At 46.5% G+C, this 27186-nt stretch overlaps 1 non-coding gene across 1 annotated transcript; it reads left to right on the top strand.

Annotated features, from left to right (window-relative positions):
- Positions 1–12893: 12893 nt before the first annotated feature.
- Positions 12894–13002, top strand: LOC123458370. Its single transcript, XR_006635631.1, has one exon. It is a non-coding gene; the product is annotated as a U6 spliceosomal RNA (small nuclear RNA).
- Positions 13003–27186: the final 14184 nt, after the last annotated feature.

Raw genomic sequence — 27186 nt, forward strand, 5'->3', positions numbered from 1 at the left:
CCTTTATTAAAGCATTTATATTTTTCCTTACAAGGCTGGATAAACCTGTATGATGTCAATCCTATGTCATCTGTGCAAATAGCTTCCTCAGTTTGATTCTTGCAAAAAATGTTTATATCACTTAATGTGTTTTTATCTTGATTATTTTGTTTGTTTGAGATAGGGTCTTTCTATGTATCTCAGCTTCACTTTGAACTCCTGTCTCAGTTTGGGAGGCATTGGGATTACAGGTGTTCCTTAGCATACCCAGCTTCAATATTTTGGGAATTAAATCAACTGTTAAGTTTATTTACAGTATCTGCCTCGACGTTCACGGAACTATGGCCCTCATCCACCATACATAGTCTTTGGCTGGGTTTTTGTTGTTGTTGTTGTTGTTGTTTGGTTTGTTGAGGTAGGGTCTCACTCTAGCCCAGGCCGATCTGGAATTCACTATGGAGTCTTAAGGTGGCCTCGAACTCATGGCAATCTTCCTACCTCTGCCTCCCTAGTGCTGGGATTAAAGGCATGTGCCACCATGCCCAGCTTGTTTTTCAGTATTTTTGAGACACGGTTTTACTTTGTAGCCCAGGTTGGCCTAAAACTGACAGTATGAGCCAGGAGAGCCTCAAGTTTGCAGTGATCCTCCTGTCCCCCTGAGCACTGAGATAATAGGCTTGTACCACCACAGGGCTTTCTGGTTAGAGATATTAATCCATTCGGACTGTTTGGCTGAAATGTATGTCAGTGACGTTTGCTAGAAAGCCCCTATGACCATCTTGAATCACGAGGCTCAGCTCTCTGTGGACAGCAGGTTCTAAATAACAAGGACATGGTGTGGCCTGGTCCAATATTTGGCAGCTTGTCTCTAATGGAGGTTATGAGTCAGGTCCTAATTCACTGTTGCTTTTCAGACAGAGGAGGGAGCTTTCAGAGCAAGGAGCTTGTGTCTCCTCCTGTTCTGTGGAGGTGCTATGACTCAGCTCTGGCCTCTGTAGTGCACCATTTTATTTAATTACCCAGTCACTTGCTTCTGCTGTTCTCCTGTTCTTGGGTCAACGATGTGTGAGCAGAGATTCCAGGTGACGGCCCAGGCCCATGAAGTTTAGGCTGGGTGCAGTACAGTAGCCCATGGCAAACGTACTCAGAGTGACGGGTGGGAAAGTCGGACCTAAAAGAAACCACTGCCCCACTGGGCATGGTGGCACATCCCAGCACTCTGGAGGCAGAGGTAGGAAGATCGCTGTGAGTTCAAGGCCACTCTGAGACTACATAGTAAATTTCAGGTCAGCCAGGCTAGAGTGAGACCCAACCTCAAAAACCAAAACCAAAAGAAAGAAAGAAAATAAAACCATGGCCCACCTCTCTGCTCTTAGGAATACAGTTCTCTGCCCTAACTTCACCTGGAGAGGTCCTACCTGGGCAACTGGGCAGGTACGAAAAAGCCAGGCTAGAAGGAGATGCTACTGCTTTCCAGACAGCTCTGCTGCCCTCTGAGCACCTCCAGTTAGAGCTGAATGCAGCTGGAATCCAGTCCCAGCACACTTTGCCCCTCCTCCCCGTGGCAGCTGCAGGAGCTTGGGAGGCCTATGGCCAGGGTGCCCTTCTTTAAACTAGGAAAGGGGCCACCCTGCCTTTTAGTCCATCGATCCATCTGGCATCACTAAGGGCCCACTTCCATGCCTTTGTCTCTGCTGAGCTTCTGTCCGGCATGCCCTCTGTTCCTGCACATACCCAGTTGTTAAAGCCCAAGGCCTCTAATGTAAAGCTTCTCCCTATCTGCTCTCACAGTTTTCTTCCCCAACTGCACCAACATTCTGTGGTTCTTTGGAACTAAATGCACTTGGGTTCCCACTGGTCCTGGGTTCATTTGGCACCTGGGTACCTGCTGAGCAGCTGTAGGCCAGTTCCCCCATCTGGAAGATTTGAAGGACCAACGACAGATTGCCACTCTTCAGATGGCATGTGAGGTGATAAGAAACATTCTGGCGTCCATGTGTTCATGGTGATTGGTCAAACCCGTAACATGGGACCATAAAAGGGATGTCACAAAATCCCCACACAGCACACAGAAAGGAGAGGTTCTGGCCACCTGGGATGGCCAGGGAAAGTTGATGGAAGAGTAAACATCAGGCCTCTTAAAGAAGGAATAAAAGTGCAGCAGATGAAGTGTGTGGAGAGGATCAGTGTGACGGAGGTAGCTGGTCAGCCAAGAGCAGAAGAGGGATGCCAGGCAGTGTTCAGAGAAAGAGAGTAGGTGCCCACAGAGCTGGCACATAACCTTTTTTAAAAATTTTAAACACTTCAGCTACCAGTGCCACCTGAGCAGGAACTGACACTGTCAGTTACATTCAGAAAGGTCAACAGTGATGGTCACTGTACCATGCAGAAGCTGCTTACTCACTGCTTGAGAAGGTGGTGCAACGCTCACACAGAAAAGAACAGCCTTGGTTATGGGGCCAATAAAGTAGACCCATATCACATAAAATCAATGAGACAAAGAGGGTGGAAATGTCAAAGGAGACTCATTCTCTGTGACCTGAAGTGAGGTGACACCATTGAAGGAAACAGAATCCCTTGGAGAACATTCCTACCGAAGCTCTGAACCTCACAGGGGTGACGGGGTGGCGGAGAAAACATGCATCAGGAGTTAGAAGTGGAGAATGAGGGTCAGGAAACATACTTGCGCCAAAGATAAAGCTCTGGAGTCCATCCACATAAATGAGATAGTCAAGACTGTGTGAATGAGTGAGGTGTCCAAAGAAATGAAAAAGGGCCAGTGACAAAACCTTAAGTAATGCCTTTCATTTAGGGAGTGGGAACAGCAAGACCAGGACAAACTAATATCTCAGACCCAGTGCATTTTAAGGCCCCTTCATTTATTTGAATTAAATTACCATCATTCTCCAAAGCCTAACACAGTTCTTAAAACAGTTACACACAGCATGCTGGTGTCAGGCACAATGCAGAGCATTTTCTGTGTACTTTCCCTCTTATTTAACCACAGGATGCAGACACATTTCTTGTTCCCATTTTACTTATGAGGAATTCAGAGTCTGGGAAATTTAATGAGCCCGCACTGAGGTGTGTCCATTTGTAAGCCAGCCGTCTTCCCTGCATCGCGTCAGCCTGTCCCCAGCACGTGCCTCATCGCACCATTGACTTCACTGGGTCTCGGGGCCTTCTTCAAAATCAGATGCACGGACCTGGTAGGACTGGATGGGAGAGGAAATGGAAAAGTGTGAGCACCTAGGTGCTATACCACCATTGTTGCTGTTGATGACAGGCATTCTCAACTCCCCTGGCAAGCCCCTCCCCTCCAAATTTCTTTCTGTGAGTCTGTGTTTGAGCAGACTCACCTGCATCATATCTTCTTTATCTGATGCCCTGATGGATGGCATGTTACAGGGGAAGCTCTAACTATAGTGTGTCAGAGCAGCAGGATATGTGGGAAGAAATTGCCTTAACCCACAGGGACCTGCTTAGGTGAGCGATGCAGATGATCCGTGACACGAGTCCACCCTCTATTACTGCCCTCCTTTGGATCTGCCCTCCTAACCGTGCCTCCGGCCTGATTTGTGCTCCTTGCAGGGTGAGTGAGGAGCAACCTGAGTCATTCCCCACAGAACAGCACAGAGCGGATCCCTTCAGCAGCAGCCAGCTCCTCCTCTGCCCGGCAGGCATCTCTGTTCCTGTTTGGTCCTCTGAAGTAGGCTGTCTCCCAAGACCTCCCCTTAGACGTTAAAACCCTGGATCCTAACGAACCTCACTCCCCAGTTCTGATCAGAGAACAGAACTCGGTTCCCATAAAAATTGCACAGTGCCTGCTTTCCTCTCTTGCCGATGATCAAAGCACAGCTGGAGCTGGGCTCTCTGGGAGGAAGCCTTTGTCATCCAGATCCAACTCAGACACGATGATCACCAAGGAGGAAGACCATCTAACTGAAATGATTATTTTGTTAACAAGTGCCTTTTAGACACGATAATATGAAGGTGTTTCCACTGTAGCCCATTGATAGTTTTAGACCTTTTCTTGCAAAGGTGGGAAAGGAATCCACAGTGTTTTTTTCTACTTTAATTACTCAGTGAATAAAATCTGAAAGAATTTAATTATTAGATTTATGCCTCAAGATAAGTTCAATGGTAATTACAGGATGTCTTTTTTTAAAACTCTAATTCCAAATAATTAAATCCCAACACACTGGATCATCCTGATTATAATTAGAATAAAGGTGTCTTATGTTTGAAACCAAAAGTTGGCTTTTTGTGGAACCTTCATTGTACCTCCACCAAGGGGTATGCTTTGAAAAGAAATCTGGTTCAATCTCTTTAATGCTGCATTAAAACGCTTTTTTAAAATTGTCTGCAGGAAGGCTTTTTTATCACAGTGTTGGCAGGGAGCTACTGGCTTGTGTGGTCACAATCCTACGGCCATTTGCCATCATGGGACACAAAGAGGACCAGCGAGCCAGGTGGAAAGGTGCACAGAGGTCCGGGAGAATGTGAAGACAGCAGGGGCCGGGGGCACCGCCCCTGCCCACTGACTGCAGGTCCTTGGGAATACTTTGAGCTCCTCTACTTAGAATGGGCGAGGGCTGGGGGTGAGTGGAAGCCTCCAGCAGACCGTGCAGAGACTAGACACTCGGAACATCCACCAAACAAGAGCTCCAGGGAAGGCTGGGAAGGGCTCAGGCTCAGAGACTGGCAACAGGAATTAGTTGGAAGGACATGCACACCCTGTGATGGGCTGAGCAGGCTTTTGGAAACACTGACCTCGGGACCTCGCCTGCCCTCCTGTGCGCACACTGCTGTACCTGGTTTGGGGTTGGGAAGAGGTAGTGTTGGACTTTGGGGCTGTAAGAGGTGCAGGTACTAGTACAGAAAGGAAGAAGAGACACACATGTTTTGTTTGTTTGTTTTTCTTTTTTTAGTTTATTTTTTCTATTAACAACTTCCATGATTGTAAATAATATCCCATGATGATGCCCTCCCTCCCCCCAGTTTCCCCTTTGAAACTCCATTCTCCACATTTTAAAGTTAATAAATGGGCTGGGGAGGTGGCTGAGCCTATAAAGTGCTTGCCACACATGCATGAGGATCTGAGTTCAGATCCCTGGCATCCACATCGAAACTGGGCATGGCGGCTCCCACCTGTGCGAGGGAGCAGAGACAGAAGGATCCCTGGGACTTTCTGGATAGCTAATTTAGCCAAATTGATGAGTCCCAGGTCCAGAGAGAGACTTTGCTTCAAAAAGGGGGGGGGAGTGACAGAGAAAAACACCTGATGTCAACATGTCAACTTCTGACTTACACATGCATGTGTTTACACACACACACACACACACACACACATACACAAACACAAACACAAACACATACACCTAAACTTACATTACACATACAAAAAATAAATAAATAAAATATCACAAACCCACATGTGTATCTTGCCTAGCTGGCAGAGAAGTGCCCTGGCATATTGGAAAGCTTTGAAGGCAAGGGCAGTGAGATCGGGGAGGAGAAGCAAAAAAGCAATAAGGTGATGGGCAGAGAACGCTCTTAATACTTAGAGAAATGTCACCCGGCTACCAGCCAGAGGGAGAGGATTCCAGACAATAGCAGAGGGAACAAGTCAAATCTTGTGTTCATTCCTGTGGTTAAAACAAGTCTGTACGACCACAGGGAAAATTCCGTTCTCCTTAGGCCTTAACTCCTTGCTTGCCTTAGCTGAGCACCTCCACCGCTCAGATGCAGTCACACAGCACAAAGGCTGGTCCCATCTCACGAGCATCCTCACATCCTGAATGTCCCGCCCTTCCTCTCAGGTACCTGGCTGGCACTTTGACTGAAGCATGCAGAAAATCAGGGTTCAGAAAAAGTACAAGCCCCCCCCACCCTCTCCACCCTCCAATCACAAGCCATGATCAGTGTCCAAACCATGAAGTCCATGGAAGTCACCTAAGACTCTCTCCAGTCCTCTGACACTTATGCCCACTGTGCCCCGGGTGCCAGATGACCAAGAGGAAACTGCCGTGAGAGACTACCAGTACTACCAATCAGGCATAAGAAACACAAGACTGCAGGCTGTGTGGTGTGCAGACAAGGGGGTGCTGTGCCGTGGGACACTAAATGTAGCCCTCTCCTTCCTTTTGGGTTTCTCAGTATCCACCTGGCAAGCAGGTCATGCCTGGAGTTGATCCAACCAAGAATCACTCACCCTCACCACAGTCCCCACGTGTGCCTGCCACCCTTCCCATGCAAGCCCAAGCCACCCAACTATCTTGGTGAAAGAAGGTGACGGTCAATGATCTGAGGTTCAAGAGAAGGTGAAAAACAAGATTCCAGCCTTAAACGGCCTATGATTTGTGGAGATCTGATTAACATGCCCAGCAGAGAGGGAATTCACTCGGGGAGGAAGGGTGGTAGTGAGGCTGAGCACACCTGTGCCCCCATGAGAACAAACAGTGTCAATTGTAAGAGACTCTAGAAATAGATGGATGCCACTTAACAGCGATGGTGACTTCCTGGTGGAACTGAAAAGCTCTCTGTGCTCAGCCACAGGGACTTAGCAGGCTTACACCCCACATGTTCAGTTATATAAAGAGAGACTGAGGAATCCATTGCTGCCCTTGGGGAGCTTACAGGAAAGCATGGCTATTAATTTGTAGTGGGGTGTGGTGGAGTGATGAGACAAAGTCTCGCAATGCAGCCCACGTTTGTCTCAAACTGACAAGGACAATGCTCCCACCCCCCTGAGTGCTGGGAATACAGGCATGTGTCACTATGCCTAAATATGCTGGTGAATTTTAACAATTCTTCAAGAGAAAAACAACTCTGCTACCTCATTTGGTTGCCAATTTCCATGGTGTAAATATTTTACAATGGTTTGTTATCAGAGACCAGAAAGATGGCACTGAAGGAAGAGGTGGGGGAGGGGCTCGATGCAAAGAACCGCCTCTTGGGCACCCACAGCTGGCACACCACCCCTGACACATGGAGAGGAGCAGACTCGGAAGCACGGGCTCTAGGATTAGCAGCAGAGGGAAAACGTTAACCAAGCCCTGGAGAGGAGGGCATTTGGGGCAGCAGGGCAGGCACTGCTAGGTGGACAGCAGCTGCATCTCGGGTGCTGCCCTTCTGGCCCTGCTGCGCACAGTCCACAGCGTCCGACGAGAGCTAGAACCCACCCTCCAGCACTCCTTTGAACAACATGAATATGAGCAAAGTAATCTGAATGACATGCCACATTCATGATGGAAATGTTCCCTGCTGGCTAGGGCATTTAGACAAGAATCTTCCAAACCAAATCATTAAAAGAGGAAAAAAGACCAGTCATACTTTGCTGGGGCTCTACAAGCAGTGAAGTCATGTGACTGTGCATGAAATGGAAGGTGGGTGAAGGTACCACCAGCATGGAGGTACAGATTCTGAATGGGATACCCAGTGCTGCCCTGGGCACAAGCTTTCCCAAAGCACAGCCACAGGCCCCATGTCTGCCAGGCTCTGGGTAGCTCAGCCCTGGACTCCCTGGCAGGAAATAAACTCTGTCTGGAAAAGGGAAATACAGTCCTATGGAACCCCAGCAGTAACTTTTTGGGTGGAAGGACTATTGTCCCATCACTTGGACAAACACAAGGGGCGGCAACGACTTGGGGCTGAGAGAGCTGCGGCTTGTCCTGCCTGAGATTCATGGTCCCTGAGACAGCCTTGAGCAATGAAAAGGCATAAGTCATAGGAACACCAAGAAAAACTAGATTTAGGGAAATAACACATTGCATTTAAATAGCCATATATATTTAATCTGCGTTTAATAATGCAAGGGTCACATTAGTCAGGGTTCAGGCAGATTATACCACCATGTTGGCTACAGAGCAGCTAGCCCCCTGAAGTTCCCCAGCCTTGGAGTGAGACACAGGAAAAACCTCTGAAGGAACACAGTATGACCCTACAAACCTGCAGTTCGGCAGATATGCAAACCAGGGACTGCACAGGTCACCAAAAAGTCAGCATGCTGCAGAGGAGAGCTGCAAGTGAGCAAGAGGCATCCCAGCTCCACTTCCTACTCTGCCATCCTCCCTTTGCCACCCTCTGCCAGCCAGGGCTGGAGGCAGGAAGTTGCCTCATTGGAGGGACAGAAGGCCAGAATCAGTGTTCCAGCTGCTGTTTCACCCCAGCACCTCTTTCCTGCCCTTGAGATCACTGGGTGGAGACTGGTTTCAAGACCCCGAGGAACTGCAGGTCAGGCCTCCAGGGAGCAGTGACCATGCTCCAGAGCTCGTCCACAGACAGAGCACTGAAACAGGTGAGGGTGGCCCAGGGTGAAGGAGACCCGCTGGCATGCCCCACCTAGCCTTCATGCTACGCTGGTCCTCCACCACTAGACACAGTGCAGCATGTGCTAAAAGACATCTAAGTCCTGGAGAAAGGGACAAGGACCTTCACTAGGAGCCAAACGAGATCTTCCTGTTAGAAGATCCAACAGAAGGGTCACAAATCCCTGAGCATTTTGGGCTTGTTACAGACCCTTTTATTCCTACTTCCATTTCCTAAGTCACTCCCAACCTCAACTAAGGGGATCTCAGGAGCAAAGTCACAGCAGAGAGGCCTTGTGAAGAACAGCAAGCCCACCTTCCGATTTCACAGAGGACTATGGCCTGGAAAAGCTGAGCAGCAACTTCAAGGTCAGCAGGTCAGTGTGTGGATGGCCTGCATGGGAGTTCAAGTCTCATCCTAGGGATTCTGAGACAATGCTGCCTCCTCAGGCAACTATAGTGAGGGGAAGACAAATGCATCAAAAACCAGAAACTATGCTGAGGGCTTGTCTATATTATCTTTTCCAAAGGTGAAGCATTAATCTGCTCCAGAAGCGCTTACAGCCACAAAGGAAGCTTAGCTCTGATTCTGACTCTGCCATTTTTCAACAGGATGCTATTGGGCTGTTCACCATCCTCCAGGAATCCTCCCCTCGTCGCCAGCAGAGTGTCCCCTCTTCAGTCACTGGGTGACAGAATGAATGCTAGTGAATGTTAAAGGAGAGATGTACTTCACCACAGAGATAAGACAAAGGCACCCTGTTGGGCAGGTGCTGGACGCACTCTCACCACCTCCTGGGGGAAGTGGGGGTTGCCCAGAGTCCAGGAGTGACCTGTGACACACACTTGAGTAAGCCACAAATCACCCCTGTGTCCCCCAGGGGTACAATGTAACTACTCTGCAACTCAGTCTACAGATCAAAAACTGCCCAGCTGTTCCAGGAACAGAATCATGAGGGGCCTTTCCCCAACTCCATTCAGTCCTTCTCACAAGAGTGACTCTCAAGATTCAGATTGTCTGAGATCCCCCACACCCTCTCTTATAAGGAAATCTAAATTGCCCCCTAGTGTCTCTTTGGATTAAGCATAACTTCCAAGAGCATGCTCATTCTAGCCGTTGGAACTTGGAAAAAACAGGAGCTGTGACTCATCCATCATTCTGAGCCAAGTATTTGAATGCGCTGTAAGCAAGAAATGGCCAGGGGGCTGGGCTGGGAGAGGAAAGAGAGGGCACATGTAGAAGCTGGCTCAGAACTAACTTACCCTGTTCCAAAAAGGCGAAGACAGGGGAGGCTCTCAGAGCACATGGTTCTGTTTTTGCCAGTTCACTGCCAGGAGCCCCTAAATCATCACGAAATGGCTGTGTTCTGCCAGCCTCCATCATGCATTATGGGGCATTAATAAATAATGGGAGGTTGTAAGACCAAAAGGCGGGAAACCCAAAGGGAAGGTGATGGAGAGGCACAATTTAACAAGTAAATGAAAGAAGCTATTAAATCATAGTTAAATTATGCTGGCACCAGCAAAGAAAAAAAAAAAAAGATTTCTTGCTGCAAAATGCTTTCAATAAAATATTGAAATTACTCTCCTAGCTGAAAAAGGTATCTCTAACCATAAGGATGGGGTTTGTGGCCTGTGGCCCCTCAGCATGTGCAAGGGCTTTGAGGACAGGAAGCTTCAAGGTCTTTCTCAGTACGTAACCTTCCAAGGACCCTCTAAAATCACCATGATGCTGTTTCTGACCCTACTATTTGCTACAGAAACCAGCTGTAGTAGTTTGAATAGATGCCTTCCAAAAGATTCAGGAGTTTATTAAAGCTTGTTAGATTTCCAGCTCCCTGGCTGGAAGAGGTGTCACCGGGCAGATCCTGGACTTTAGCCTCCCACGTGGTGGTGGATTTGGAATTTCAGCCTAAAGACATGCACAGGGCCTGAGCTCCACCTGAAGTCCCTGAAGTGAGCTGCAGCAGCTTTGGGGCTGGGCCTCTCCTTGGACCTGTGCAAGGAGGCTGGCTCCTTCTACCATTGTGGAGCTTTTCCTGGATCTATAAGCTTTAATAAACACCACTTCTTCCACAACTGTGCCTGGTTTCAAAGTTCATCCCCTAAAACGGTGACCTAAAACGGTCTACTATGCCAGCCTGTCAGTTCCGTGCCCACTTCTCCATTGGCTCCTTATATACACACAGGGGTCCTACCTTAGAGTAGGGAAAATTGAGGCTTTCAAAGATGAAACTTCAAACAATCTTTTGACTATCTCTCAGGTAGAAAGTGAGCTCTCTAGCATGAAATACATCCTGTCCATGTCTATGTGTCCAGGATCTGGAAAGTGACACACTAATAAATCTTGAATCAGATGGATGGATAGATGGATAGATGGATGGATGGGTGATGGATTGTAGATATGATGGGTTGCGGGTAAATAGATGGTAGATATATTGGATGGTGGGTAGATGAATGGTGGATGAGGGATAAATAGTGGTTTGATAGATAAGTGATGGATGGATGATGGATTGGTGGTGGGTTGATGGATGGATAGATGAGGTGTGGTGGATGATGGAAGGATGGATGATGAATAGCGGTTGATGGACAGTAGATGGAGAATGGATGAAAAGTTGAGAAAATGAATAATTCTTCACAGCTGAGAGGCTCTGAGAGATGAAGTGACTTGCTTCAGTATGAGCTACATACACCATGTCAGAGCTGTAGCCAGCATCCAGGCTTTTAGAATCTCAGCCTCTGTTCTTTCAACACAACATGGCACTGCCCTTCAAGATCACACAATAAGCTAAGCCACACCAGGATGTGGGACATGAATTCCACAGAGGCAAAACCTAGGCATCGTTTTTTCCCTGCTAGGATTGTTTATCACTGTGATGTAGACCATTGTTCAGCACTCAAAGGACTTTGGAGCTCTCTACAAGTGACCAAAGTCTGTGAATCCCTTCACAAAAGATCCACACAGAAGCCAGGACCTTTCACAGTGAGGCTCATGCTGTCCTCGTGTCCAGGGTTGTTTGCTTTGCCCTTGGCAGATAAACTTGCTGCCATTCAGTCACTCCCACACGTTTGGGCATAGAACTCTGGTGAAGGAAGCATGTGCACCAACATGTCTGGGGAGTAAAGTCCCCGCAGAGGTTTGTTGGGGCAGGCAGGCTTAGTGAACTGACAGAGTGTGCAATACATCCACCCTACCTTGCGTTGAAAGACATGCTGGGTAACTGAGAAAGGTGCTTATTCATGTCTGATTGGTCAGGGGTCCAGTTTGTTTGGAATGTCTTCTGCATGTCTCTCCAGAAAGTGCCAGATCAAGCAAAATGTGCTCTTGCCAAAGAATTTTCAGATCAGTCAAAAGGGGGAGAAGTTCACTTGGAAGCCTGGTCTCAAGCATGGAGCTCTGCCATTAGAGGACGGGCCTTCATTACCTGGCTGTGTAATCCTCAACACGGCTTCCCCTTTGACTTCACGTTCTTCCCCATTCAGACAGGGATAATGAAACCACTGTATCAGTTAGCTTTATTTAGATTTACACAAAATTACTGACACTATAAGCCTCCAGGTGACTTAAGTAAAATGTTAACAAGAACAGAAGTAAACTAGCAGAGCATGGTGGTGTACAGTTTTAATCCCAACACTGAGAAGGCAGAGGTAGAAGGATTGCTGTGAGTTCAAGACCAGCTTGAGACTACAGAATGAGTTCCAGGTCAACCTGGGCTAGAGTAAGACCCTACCTCAAAAAATGAAAAATAAAAATAAGAAGCAAATTGGCTACAAATAGTTCTAAAGTAATGTGGTTCCCATGGATGTTCAAGGACCCAGACCCCTTTTATTTGGTTCTTCTATCTTCCTCCACTACATACCTAAAACAAGCCTCAAGATGATGGCACATTGTCCAAATCTCAGCCAACAAGTGGAAGAGGCCACCTTCCACACGTTACTTCATACCACATAGCTCAGAAGTCCTACATAACCCTTCTCATTTGTTCTCTTCAGCAAGACTTCTGTTACGTGATCACATCTCTATGCAAGAGGAATTGATAGATTTCATTTTCATTCCTAGGAGTCATGCAGCCAGCTAAACGTGAGAGGTTCCTTTTCTTTTAAAGGAAATTGGTTCTTGGATAACAAGGCTGTTCTGTGTAGTCAACAGGGCACAACGAACCACATGTGTCAGTAAATGATGATGTAGCAATAGTTACGGATGGTCTCTGGGACATTTGGTAGGGCTCAACACCTGACTTCATCATCCAGAACAAGGTGACCTGTCATATTTATTTTTGAGATCAAACTGTAGGCCTCAATGAAGCCTAACAGTGAACTGGAGAGTGCTCAGAGAGAGAGGAAGCTCATGAAGAGTAGAACCAGAGCAGAGCCTGTGAGTGAATGGCGCAAGTGTTCACAGAGGCCCAGGCCCTTCCAGCTGTGACTGCTCTCCTGCATGGCAGCAAAAGCAGAAGACAAGGCGGGAAGCAAGGTGAGTTAATGGCAGGGTCATCTACAAGCAGTAGAAGAGGCAGGGCTCGGCAACTCCAGCAAAGCTGTTGTGTTGGCATCTGGTAGATATCCAGTAAACACATCGTGAATGGATTAAAAACCAATACTCACATTCATTTAGCAGCACATATACTGAACACAGAACAATACAGAGGAGATTGGCATGGACTCTGTGCATAGATGACATGTAAGTTCATAAAGTCCCTTATAAAAAATATTTCTTCAGGAATGGAATTTGGATGAAGACTAATAGTGAAGATATGTAATTAATCATGGTTTTCCAGATAAAAGGAACCAATATGACATGTACATATTATGGAAAGAGAGGGAGAGATAGAGAGAAAAAGGAGAGAGAGAGGTAGAAGTCTTTCTTTTCTCTCTTTCTTTCCTTTTTTTTTTTTTAAGGAACTGACTTACGTAATCCTAGCAACTAGCAAGTTCCAAGTTTTCAGGGTGGACTGGTGAGCTGGAGACCCAAGGAAGTGTTGATACTATAGTCTCAGGGTACAGGCAGTCTCTTGCTTGGAGAATTCTCTCTTCCATGGGCAAGGTCTGTCTTGTGAAAATTTTCACTTGATTGGGTGAGGACGGCCCACATCGTGGAACGTGATCTGCTTCACAAAACTCTACTGATTTAAATGTTAAGCTCATCTAAAAACTGCCTTCCCAACAACATGGAGACATGTTTGACCAAATACCTGGGTTCTGTGGTCTTGCCATCACAAAGATCTCTGAGCCATACCTAGCAGTCCATCATATTTCCTTAGGAAATTCATTTTGCTCAAAATGTCTTTAATACATAAACATGCTACTCAAAGAAGTATTTTGAAATATGAAAGTGCATCAAAGGAGGAGTTAGGCGCAAGGAAGTGATAATGGGTTTCCATTCTGGAATCAAAAGCAATTAAGAACAAAAGCAAAGGGAGGGGGACTTCAGCACTCAGACTGGAAGGCACAGAACAAAACAAGACGATCAGACACCCCAGGAGGTGGCTGAGGAAGACCCTGACAGACAGCAGAGCTGTCACGGACTAGAGCAGTGGGTGGACATTCCATACAAATTAACTGAGGTATTGCCCTAATCACCCTGACAGAACCAGGGAAGCAGGGAGGGGTTTGTGGCTACCTTCAGTGTGTAAGAGGAGACACATTTGGAACAAATGAAATAAGACAGAGAAAAGGAAGATTACAAATATTTTTTAAAGTTTTATTTCCTTGAGATAAAGAATAACATAAGAAACAGTAAAATTCAATGTCTATCTTGACTTTCCATAGCCAGAGACCCATAGGTATTTAAGGCAAATTCTCTTCTGGTCCCTCCCTAAGTCACTCCTTGGAGCACAGGACAAATGAATGCAGATCTGCTTCAGTTCAACTACGCTGAGCACCTGTCTTGGACAGTGTCCAGCTTGAGCCAAGGAGCATGCAGAGCAGAGGTCAGTGCTTGGCTTAGGACCTCCTGGCTGTTGGGCTCAGTGGAGAAGGCAGGGCAAAGCTGAATAAGTCCCCACACTTGCATGACCAAGTCCACATCAGAGACCCCCTGCCTCCTCTCAGAGCTCAGCATAATGATGTCTTACTCAGCTGCCTCAGCAGCCATAAGGACTCTGCTCACACAACCAAAGGAATTCAGTGGTACTATCTCTGAACTTAATAATGTGGCCCCAACTCTCCTGCTGGCCAAGCCCAGCCCCCCAGCTCAACCTTTCCAGTTCTGGTCTCCTGAAGCTTCAGCCTGTCTCTGTAAAGTGTTCTCTACCTAGAATTCTTCTCCCTACCCTTCAGCATTTAAGGAACAGACTCATTCTTTCCTGGCACCTGGAAAATCCAAAATCTGCAAGAGAGATGGACTGACTGAAGACTCTGGAAGCTCTTATATTGCAGCCTGAGTCTGCGATCAGTGAGCCTGCTTAGAGAATTCTAAAGCCAAGCATATGCTGCCTTCACCATGGAGTCATCTCCTCTCCCTCTCCTTTTTCTCTACCTCCTCCTCTCCCTATGTAATTTCAAAAAGTCTGCATGTATTATTTTTTTTTTAAATCCAATAAAACTAAAAAAGTGTTGCCAGTCTTACCTTTACTCCTGAGAGTAGTAACCTGGAACCTCCTAGGTACCAAGAAAGAAGGTCTGGTAAGGTGTCCTCAGCCCTCTGACACTCCTATGGTACCTGGATAAGATCTCTCCCAGCTCTGGAGGGCAGGTGTTAGCATTCTTCCATGACATCCTAACTGCATTATAATTGTGCAGGAACATACCTTACTCTGGCCTTTACATACACTTTAGTTGTGGGTATCTATCTTTCCCTGACTCTAGATTGGATTTTGTTCATTGGGTAATTCTCAACACCTGTCTGAACCCTGTTCAGCCAGAGCCAAAGACATAGAACCAAGTCAAACACATCAGCCTTAAAGAAATTAAGTTCAGGGGACCTTTCCTGACCAACAAACAAAAAATCGGCAGAATGGAAGCTAAATGGAAGTGATGTGTCCAGAGTCCACATGGGTGACATCTACCTGGGATAATGTCAGTCACAAAAAAAAAAAAAAAAAAAAAAAACATTTTAGGTCACTTGCTGAGGCAATTAACTGATACAAGCAAGTGATGCTGAGTTCTCACAGTTGTCAGTTGGGAGAGGGTTAATTCTGAGGCATTTGCAAAGCTCCCAGAGGAGGGTGGGGGAGGACTGGAGCACCTGGGTGTCATTTATGATTCGCTGAAGGCTGTCAACAGTACTCTTCTGGCAGTTTCGCCTGCAAGGGGAAGTCATTAAAAGAGGAGGCACTGCCACACAGAAATAGATAAAGCCTTCCAGCTTCAAATTTAATCCCTCTGACCCTGGAGATGAATTTCATTTTCTGTTAGCTTTTCCTAGTCTTCAGTCATCAACTAGTGTTTATATTTTCAGCCAGTGGAGCACATACTGAAGAGATATTGATGTAAGACAGATAGGGATTCGAACTTTGGCTCTGACACAAACAGAACCAAGGGCAACTGGGGACCCATATTTCTCACCCAGGAAATGAGAAGAGCAGCATCTATCTCCCAGGACTGCTGTGAGGGGGAAAGTCAGCACACTTGGAAAATGGTTCTGCTTGGCAGGTGGTATGAAGTGCTCAGTGAGCAGGATTCATGGTCAAGTGCATCTTCTCTAACAGAGCTTTCTCAAACTAACGAAAGGGATGTCCCAGAGCTGAACCCAGCTCTCACACGCCAAGGATGTTTCCTGCCATTGCTTAAAGAATTTTTCCCTAAAGGAATCATAGAACATGAGCCCCTTATCCCCTATCACCCCAAAGAGACCCAACGAGAGAGAGGAACAGGTGAAAGCATTCCAGAGGTTTGCAAGGTGCCTTATGAGCCAGACAGGAATGGGGTTCAGCAGCAGCATGCATAGACCAGAATGGGTTTTCCACCTGGTTGGCTGGGCTGCATTATCCACACTATGTCTCACGACAGGGCTAAATAGTTAAAGAGACAGTTTACATTTGTTCTATAGAAAAAAAAGATATTTGTGTGAAATAAGACATCTTATCTCAATGTATAAGGGGCAAAGTCATCGCTCATGAGAAAACATAGCTGAAGCAAGGACCTGAACTCTTATGAGAACTGAGCTCAAATCTTTACATTGACCCCAAATATTTGCAAGTGGTGAGCAGAGATGATTCCCTGGAGAAAGGATGAATATGGATGGCTTGCCCCCATTTCCTTGAGGCATATGAAAGCATATTTCCCTACCAAATCTCACTCTGTCCAGTACACAAGATTAAATGTGCAGAAGATGAGGTCAATATTGAAGCTATGTCTGAGATCCACATCCCAAATACCATTCTCATTTCCTTTAGTGGTAAAAGTAGAGATAATCTCTGTCTATCAAATCACTGTTTTGCCTATTTGTGATTGCATGAGATATAATGAGTTCGGTGGGCTTGGCATGGATATGAGAACCATCATATTTACCATTGTAGATGGACCCAGGGAAAACATTTATATAAGGAAAAAAGATGGACTTGCTCCTTATCCAACATTCTGACCTCTGTGGGAGTTCTGATAAGCAAGATTTACCTATTTCTTACAGTGGTACATTTAACAATAAAATGCATCTCCAAAGATATCTATATAAATCATCTCCTTTTGTTGAAAGTGATAAAGAAATGCCCCCTTCTAAAAAAGAGGTCTTTTGAAATATTTATAGGCATATTTTCCAATGGAGTTTTTATTTGAATTTTAGTATCACTTAAAATACAGTTCTGACAACTCCATCATTAATGCCTGCCCTGGTAATATTCCATGAAAAAAACAAAATCTAGTATGAAAGGATTGTGGTATATTAAAAGAAGAGAAAGGCAAATTAAAATTAGACACCTATCTGAAATGATCAGAAATGAAATTTTCTGTAGGATGAAATGGTCTCTTACAAAGATGCATCCATTTAAAATAAGATTAAAGTGATTTTTTATAAGGACTAAAACAGAATGCAAACTATCTGTCCTTGAATGAATATTTGCATACAATGAACAGTCTGTGAAAAAGAAGTGTTTTTTTAGACAATTAGAATGACTCATCTTCACATTGCCTGGCAATTTCCCAATCCAGGCTCTTCCTTTCCTCAGTAGCATGGGGTCTGTATTCATGGTCCAAGTCCCGGGGTCTCATCACATCAGAAGCAGGTTGTATAGTATGAGGCTTTGCATCTTAAACCACCCCCAGGTCTTTTTCAAGTTCGTTGGTACTTTCAAATTTTGGGTGCAAAGATGTCCAAGAGCTGCAGTTAAACAAGGACTGAATTAAGACATGGTTTACTCCCACCAGCTCCATCCCAAGCATGGGCTTTCCTACCTAGGACTGATGCCTGAGTGACCTGCAGTGGCTTAACAGCTTCAACAACCCTCAGACCTCAGTTCCGTCATTAGACCATCCGTTCCATGGGTGACCTACAGTGCTGACGGAGTGATGGTCTCCAGAGGCTGCAGGCGAAGAGCTGCTCCTTCTTGCCAGTCCTGTTACTACGTGGCCACAGCTGTGATCACAGAAGTCTGGCGAGGGCAACATGCTCACTGTGAAGAACAGGAACTCAGGGCTTGCAAGCTAGGCAAGCCAGAACATGCCAGAGAGTGGCATGCTGCATCTAATGCAGGCCTGAATGTGGACGGGTAGAAAACGTGAGTCCATGGTTGGAGCACAGCTGAGACAACAAGAAGATGGTGGGAGCGGCAAAAGGAGAAGCAAATTGGGAATGAGCCGCACTGATGTTGGCAGTTCCATTGGGAAACACGCGCTCTTGTCTTTCAGAGGCATCCAAGTAGGAAGACCTTGGACCATCCTTGGGGACAAAACTCAGGTCGGAAAAAGGAGTTGCCAAAGATTGATGTCTGAGATAGAGGAAGCATGCCTGGCCTCAATGAGGTTGAAGTGACCACTCAGAGAGTGCAACAGAGGAAAGCAGAAGAATCCTGAGATGAGAACTGATGTCCAGCTCCTAAGCAAATCACCAGAATTCCAAAGGAACACAGTTGCAAAGACCTTCCTGATCACAGATGACACCAGTTCAGTGACTGGAGACCATAGCTCTCCACCCACCCTGCCCCATAGACACCTTCTATGAGGGATTTGGCAGGGAAGGTGGGTGCTTCTCCTCAATAGCTGGGAACCCCAGAGCTGGAAGGTCCTCACTGCAAAGGGAGAGAGCTTCGGCAGCATTGTGTCTCACTCTGCACTTAGGTTTCAGCCACTGGGGTTCCCCTGGCAGAAGAAGCTCTGTGTCCTTTCTGAAGGCTCTGGGATGTACCCAGATTTCACTCACTGCCATCCCTTAATGTCCCAATTACCCCTACGGACTGAGGACCAATTCTAGATCTCAGCTCAGCCACTACTATTCCCTTGGTCACATCCATTGCTCCCCTCTTTCTGACCCGTGTTAGCTATCGGCATATAGTACTATATTACAAGGAAGTGGGAGGTTTTTGAGACAGAGGACTTCCTGCACCTAGGAAGAATGCTTGAAGTGTGCATATGAGTGGTACCTATGCATCCTATGCCTTTGGGGTGCCTCTTATCCTAAACTGATTGACCATACAGCAAGCCCAACAGAAGTAGGAGTCTCCATGGGAGTCTATGCTTATTGGTTCAAGATTCAGAACAGTCTATTTTTGTGCCAGGACACCAAGGCCTTGCCTTTCAAGGCTGCCTCTAACCAAAGACCTTGTTAGGGAAGGTTGTCTTTTGTTAAAGGATGAGGCCCTGGGAAATTGTCTGGCCTTCCTCTGCACCAGACCTGCGACTCCTCACACAGCTGCACATGGACAGCCTGCCTCATCGGACGTGTAGTAGGGTACCTCACTCATTCATGGAACACCCCTTGGTCACCCATTGTCAATGCTTCTTGCTGACTAAAGTCATAACACATCACACACCAAGGATATTTTAAAATGTTGATTATCTAAGCATTGCTCTTTTGGACGCTAGGAGAAATTATCAGTGTTATTCACATATTCACATGTTTTTCACTAGACATGTGGCTGAACATCCCAGTCAGTGAGTCCACATGAACATGTTTCACCAGAAATTCCAGTGTCTGTTTGCAGAGAGCTCAGAGGCTGCCAATCTTGGAAATGGACTCCAGTATACTCAGCCTAGCATCTTGGTCTCAAGGAGAACCTAGAGACTAAAATCAGAGAGAAGAATGAATGCATCTCCTTCTTGGTACAAGTCCTGCCCCTGGCACAGGTGGGACCAGAGCCCTGAGCTTTCCCATCTGTCCAGAAAATGTCCCGCCTCCCAAGAGAGCAGCACTTCATAAAAGCACCCCACAACCTCACAGGCATCTCTACCAGGACACAGCTTCCCACAGTGCTTAAAATGGTCAAGAAAAGCCCTCCCCAGGAATGTGGTCCTGAGACAGTGCCCTGATCAAGGGAAACTTGACCTTCTCAAGTAGCCAATCTGGGTTTTCTGTAGGCAACTCCATTCCAGCCAGACACATCACCACCTTCCTGGCACGTCATCCCCTCACCACTTGGTTGTTCTTGCATCACCTTCTCATTCCCATCTCTCAGTGCCTTTTCAATTCCTATAATAATTATTAAGACTTTATAAACCTTATTTTGCTTATTCTTTGTCTTTTCACAGCAGAATGTGAGAACTTCGGTGTCCATTATGTGCAGTTTCTCTAGCACCCAGAAGACTAGCTTTTCTGTGCTATATGTAAATGACTGAATGAGATGAAAAGCAATTAAATCTGTGTTTTTTGACATGGTGAGGAGGAAAGGGATGAGGGAAATGGTCTTGGTATCAATGTCTAAAATGTTAACATTTGATAGCCTTGTCCTCTTTGTTAAGTACAAACTGAGGGGGAAAGGAGATAACACCGGGCTAATAATTCCAATCACATCTGATTTATTATGAACCTAGTAGCAGGCCTGGGATGTAGCTCAACAGTAGAGTTTGTATGTGGCAAACATTTAATTCTCCACACCAGATAAATAGTAGATAGATGATAGATACAAAGTAAGTGAATAATAAAAATAAAAGAACTGTCATGATGTATCACTTACGTGGGAGGAGTCTGCAGACGCATATACTCCAGTTCCCTGCTCTTGCTTCCTACCTACTAGAAAACCCCAACAAAAGATCTAAGACCAGAAGTTATGTTTCTCAGGGGCACCCACCGATCTATTGGAACCTACATGTACAAAGGAGGTTCACCTCCAGGAAAATCAAAAACAATTCAAAGAGTGATTCCATCTGACATAGTTCACGGGAAATATTTGTTTGAGCCAAGAATCAGCATAGATGTGTTTTAAAAGAAACTTTATGACCTTATTCCTTTATTTTCCCACATGTAATCCCTCTGCATCAGAGGTACACCCAACATTAAGATGGGAACATTTTCCAACTAGAATTTGGTAGAGGCAAAGAAAAGTCTGAACTGAAATTTGTTTCTCATTATGCCATCCAACTATGGCCAAGAACCCAGGAGGAGACAAACTTGAACTCCAGTGTAATTCCCTTTTCTCTAGTGTGGCGCATCGCTCAGTCAGCGCTTCATGTGTCCACAGGCTAACATTGCACCTATTAGCACTCCTCAGCCTAAAGCAGATTGTTCTATCATCAAGACATGCTCTTTTGAATTGGATTTAGGCTGGTGAGAAAATAAATTAAGTCAGAAATTCTTTGAGGGAAATTGCATATTGAAATGAACAGTTTATGCCTAACCCCTCCACAACCTTCAAAAAAGAAAGAGAAAGGAAAAAGACAGTGTGATCTTGCTGGTCTAAGCTGTGAGGATGTCTGTTGCTACAGCTATGAATGCTGTCTATGGTTTGAGCCTGTGTTTTATTGGCATTGCGTGACATCTATAGTTATATTTTTGAACAAATTTCCAAAACTCATGATTTCCATTTTTTTTGTTCATTTTTTATTTATTTATTTGAAAGTGACAGAGAGAGAGGGAGAGAAAGAGACAGATAGAGAGGGAATGGGCGCACCAGGGCTTCCAGCAACTGCAAACGAACTCCAGACGCATGCGCCCCCTTGTGCATCTGGCTAATGTGGGTCCTGGGGAAATGAGCCTCGAACCAGGGTCCTTAGGCTTCACAGGCAAGTGCTTAACTGCTAAGCCATCTCTCCAGCCCTCCAATTTTGAATCACCAGAGTATTTGTTATCTACCCTGGCATAATTGTTCATGGTTCCACATTTGTTTTTCATGGGAGACAATGCAGTATGAAAATGAAAATCAGGGCAAATAAGTAAGTTGATCTTATATCTGCCAAAGCCTGACAACTCCTACCTGCTCTGGAGGCCAGAAGGCATGGAGCTGACCTCACCACAATGGAAAACTTGAACATAGCACTGTTGTCAAGGACACGACACTCACATTGTAAGATCTGGGAAGGCAGCTGGAGAAGAGGCTAATGAGGGAAGAGGCCATGTGACCCTGACAAGACACAGCGTCTGGCCTACTTTGCTCAGAGCCTGGGGTCATGTTTGTGGCCACAGGTGTGACATGCAGAAGGGTAGGCTATGTACAATTATTTTAGCCCTTTTCCACTGAGAAAGGAAAAAGGACTGAGCAGTCTGCTCCTCAGTAAGTGGATGAATGAGCACTTGCTTTGTGGTTTGTCAAACAGGCTGAATGGAAAGACAGCTTGTCTGCAGGCTCACAAGTCTCCTGCACAGCACTGAAATGTGTTTAGGGATTATGACCTACTCTTTACACACCGTGTGTGTGTGTATATGCACATGCACGTGTGCATACATGTGTGTATTGCATGCAGGCGCAAGCCTGTGTGACGGTCAGAAGGCCCCGGGTGTCACCCCTTAGGGCATCAACCACTTTTGCTTTTGAGACAGGCTCTGCCACTAGCCTGGTGTTCACCAACTAGGCACGATGGCTGGCCAGAGAGCACCAGCAATCCTCTTGTCTCCACCTCCCGTGCCCTGGGGTTGCAAGCACACAGGGCCGGGTCCAACGTCCTTTGTTCCTTTTTGGGGGAGGAGGGATGGATTGCGAGGATCCAACTTAGGCCCTCATGCTTAGTGACAGAGCTATCTCCTCCAACCTCCCCATGTGCTTTTAGATGAAGCTATTTATACACAAGAGTTAGGAACTACTGGCTGGACATGGTGGTGCACACATCTAAACCCAACTTTTGGGAGGCTGAGGCAGGAAGACTGAGAGTTCCAGGCTGACTAGAGCTACACAGCAAATGCAAAGCCAGCCTCATTTTATATATATATAGCAAGACCCTGTCTCAAAAACAATAATAATAATAACTTAAAAGAGAGAGAGAATGAGAGCTAGCCACTGCTAGACCTGGGTATAAGTAGGTATGTGATTTGCCCAAGGTCACATAGCCAGTTAACAGTAAAGCTAGTCTTCACAGAATTCCTCTACAGAAACCAAAGCAGGAGGGCAGGGTGAACAAGAACGAGGACCAAGGTCTCTGGATTTAAGAGCCCTGTGGCTGGGGAAGCAGCTCAGTGGGCAGATAGGAGAGCTCAGTGGCTGTGAGCAGCCCACCTCCCCTCCTCTTCCTGCTTCCCTGGTCTGCAGGCGCTCCTTCCCTCTGCTCTGCCCAGACTTGCTCCAGGAATGCATCTGCTCCTTCTTATCTAGAGCTAATCACTAAATAGCAGGTGGTGAGGCTCTGTTTTTCATCTCTTGCTCTCTTCTCTTTAACTCCTTTCCTCAGGGCTATGAATTTCTGAATCTCAAACAGGAAACCTCCCTGATTTGTTCACACCTGGAGTATCAGTCCTCTTTGTTTGGAGACTATAAAAAGGAGCCGCCGGTTCACAGGAAAGTGCTGCTGTCTAAAAGGGAAGAGAAATGTCGGTGTTCAAATGTTAACATGGCAAGCACCCACACATGTGCGTGTTTTAAAGTAAGCTTTCTTTCAGCTATTTCCTCCACTGTCCCCACTCCCAGGGAATGCCTTACAAGACAGAGCCTCTACTGTGTGTTACTTTGGTTGTTAACACCACACAAATAGGCTGACAGAGGAAACTGTCAAAGTACCTTCCTGGGCCTGTTTGGAGTTGAAATAACAGCCCAGCTGCCTAGAGGCCCCAGGACATTTGCTCCTACAATGTTAGTTGCTAGCTCCTGAGAGAAGCTGTCATCTGCATGCTTGTCCCCACAAGTGCCAGGATGTCTGTCTTCTGTAAAGCCAGGAGCCTTGTCCTCTACAAAATTTAGGAAGTCATTTGGTCCAGGCTCCTAATTTCTTCATTGTTTCTCTCTCTACCAAGACCAAAGCCTGTGAGGGAAACAGGACAAAGACTTCACATGAAAGTACAAACCTAAAGCAATCTGTGGGTGCTGGGGCCCCACGGGCTACCATATGTGCATAAATCAGTGTTATGCATTGATTAAAGCAATGACTCATAGCCATTTTTTCTAGTGTCAGGTGCATTTATTCATTCTCTTTCCATGTGTGCACAAGCGCCTGCGGCATGCCAGCAACTATGCTAAGGGCTGACTATCCAACCATCATAACAAGTCAAGCCAGTCCTGCCTTCATGCAGCTTCCACCCCAGAGAAGAAAACAGGCAGCTGCAGAAACAAAGTGGGAGGCATGGCCTTGTGGAGTACTGTCTGGGGAAGCCTGCAGCAGATGGGCTGCAAACTCCTTTGATCATGGGAGCTGCTGTTACAGCGCCTGTTCCAGCACTGCCTTCCTCAGGACTCCCAGCTGTGCATCTACACAATGTCTACATCTAAGTGTTTCCCGCACTAAAAACTGCAGATACCACTGACCTAAGCCAACCTAAAGAAATGTCTTTCCTTCCCAGATGGATAAATGAGTAGAAAGAATGGTGACCTCACCACAGACTGCCACCCTTGCTGCACAATTCCTCTCTGGCTTCATTGACCGTTACCCTCAGAGCAACCTGTCACACAGGAATGTGGCATCTTGGGGAACCCTGAGAAATCAGGAAAGAACATACTCCTTTGGTCCTAAATCCTACTGCCCCAGGGAAGCCTTATCTCTACCCTGAATGGGTGAGGTTGGGGCTTCTGGTCTATTTGATTTGCTGTGGCGGAGCAGGCCTGAAGGCATGGGCAAGACTCAATGACAATGAGGCATGCTAGGTAACCCTCTGAAGCAAAGATGAGATGGGTGGATTTATCTGTCAGCAACTAAGAATGCAAAAATAACCAAGAAAATGTAGCTAGACTTGAGTGGGGGCCAAGCAAGATAATGGACAAGCAAGTAAGCGTAAGGTTCAGGAGCGACCAAGGACCACGGAGACCACTTTGAGGCAAAGATGGAAGTTTTTATTCAGGGGTGGTGGGAGGACATGAGCTGCCAGGACTGACTCTCAAGAGCAGAGCAGTCAGTCTGGGGTTACAGATAGTGGGCTTCATAGGTTTTTTACAATTGGGGGAAGGTGAGAAATGGGAAGGGATTTTCTTATTAGGGCAGCAAATCTCTGTTCTCTTACATTAGCCCTATGGAGAGACCAGGAGTAACCCAGTGAGAGATAGGGGGACAGTAAATCTCTGATCTCAGGGTGAGACCAGAAGTGACCTGGTGAGAGATAAGAAAGGGCCATAAATCCTGCTCTTGGGGCATCTTCCTTGAGGAACGTGGATGATCCATTTCTTATATCTCCCTGTAGCCATCCTGTTTTTCTTCGGGTGACTCCCTTTTGAGAAGTCCATTTCTACCTAACAGTAAGTAAACTGAGTCCGGCTCAAGCGGGGTATCTGTGTGCACATTCAAGAGTGTAAATACAGAGGTATTTTCAGTGTCAGCTCTGTGTTAGACAATCTGGTGTTCCCAGAGCCTGTAATATTGCCCAACTATCTTCTATAAGTAAAGAAAAGTCAACTTTCAACAGGGTTCCAAGTCTTGTGACAATGGGCAGAACAGCAGCAGAGGCTCTGGGTTTGGAGTCATAAGAAGGCTTCTACCCTGCTCTGGCATCTGATGCAGGCACTATGCTTGACAACCCACTTCCTCTGTCTTCAGCTCAGCTTTCTGACCTGCACATGGCAATAGTTGTGTCCAGATTCCAATTCTCTGATTCTAGGAATGAAACCAGGATGAGTTTCAGGTAACTCTCTCTCTCCCTGGCTTACCTGGTCACTGCTTCCTTCCGACCTGTTTTTACTGGAGCCAGGCTATGCATGGGCCCCACCAGCTTCTATCCACAGAGCTTCTCCAAGCCACTGGGTGAGAAGGCTTGCTGCAGGAAGGAATCAGGAGTATCGGGGAGGAATTGGGAGTATCCTTAAGAGAAGGAGCTACTTACTCAGTAACCAGAAATTAAGTGCATACATTTGTGTTTCCTCCTCTGCCACTCCACTGTCACTATGGCCAAAAAAAAAAAAAAGAGCAAGAGACAGCAGATTTTTGACACAGTCAGCCCACACCCATCCTTGGCTCTGGTTTTCACTGAGGGAATGTCTCCCTCACTGCCAACTGGACCTGCTGGTGTGTGTAATGGCTGCTTCCTTGTGACTCATCACACCTGCTCGCCTCGCCTCGCAGCAGCGGGCCCAGGAGCGATGGTTTCCTGCTGGTCTCTGACCTACGTTTCTCACAGTGCTCAGAGTGGCAGAGCATTGTGGCATGGATTGACATTCCCCAAAGAGCAGTGCTGTCTCCTAAGCACCTGTGGGGTCCAGGGATCCCAGAAAGTCCCAAGAAGTCACAGGCAAAATGTTCCGGGAAGAGTTATGAGTTCTGTAGCTCCATAAAGGGTCTTAAATGGTGAGCTTTGAGAGCCCAGGCTTCCCATGGAGTACCCCATCTTATGCCATCTAGAACCAGTGAGCTGAGGGGAGGAAGACAGTGGGAAGAACACTTAGATTTTGTGTGCGTGTTGGTGTGTGCACAAAGAGCACTTGCATTTTAAAGTCAGATATGAGCCAGATATGGTGATTCATGCCAATTACCGCAGAACTCAGGAGTCTGAGGCAGGAGAAGTGCCTGGAATTTGAGGCTATAGTATGAGACCCTGTCTTAAAAACATACACAGGGGCTGGGAGATAGCTTAACTGATAAAGTGCTTTCATTGCAAGCATGAGCAGTTCAGTTTGGTCCCCAAAACAATAGTTACAAAAAATAAAATTTAAGAAAAGCTGCGCTGGGTGTAGTGGCATGTACTTAAAACTCTGCCAGAGAGACAAAGCCAGAAGTAGCCCAGAGGTCACTGGCCACCCAGTCTACCCAATAAGCCAGCTCCAAGCCAATGAGAGATTCTGTCTCAAAACAGTGGACAGTGATCCTCAGGACAACACCAGAAGTTGTCCTTTGGCCTCTAACCACACCCCCACACAAGTGCACCCGCACCCACATGCACCCACACACAAGTACAGCCGCACACAGGTACACCCACACAAATGAGCACCCACACACAAGTACACCTGCACCCATGTGCACCCCACAAAAGTAAATCCACACCCATGTGCACCTACACACAAATAAACCCATACCCATCTGTACCCCACAAAAGTAAACCTACACACTCATGCACCCACACATAATTAAACCAGCACTCACACACACAAGTACACCTGCACCCATGTGCACCCCACAAAAGTAAATCCACACTCATGTGCACCTACACACAAATAAACCCATACCCATATGTACCCCACAAAAGTAAACCTACACACTCATGCACCCACACATAATTAAACCAGCACTCACACACACAAGTACACCTGCACCCATGTGCACCCCCAAAGAAGCAAACCCATGTACACTCCCACAAAAGTAAACCCACACCCACATGCCCTCACACACAAGTACACCCACACCCATGTGCACCCACACACAATTACACCCATACTACACGCACCCATCCACAAGTAAACCCCCACACATGCACCCCCACATAAGTACACCCACACACACATGTACACCCACACACAAGTAAACCAGCACACAC

This window comes from Jaculus jaculus, chromosome 1 (assembly GCF_020740685.1).
Source record: "Jaculus jaculus isolate mJacJac1 chromosome 1, mJacJac1.mat.Y.cur, whole genome shotgun sequence".
In the NCBI taxonomy this organism is placed as follows: domain Eukaryota; kingdom Metazoa; phylum Chordata; class Mammalia; order Rodentia; family Dipodidae; genus Jaculus; species Jaculus jaculus.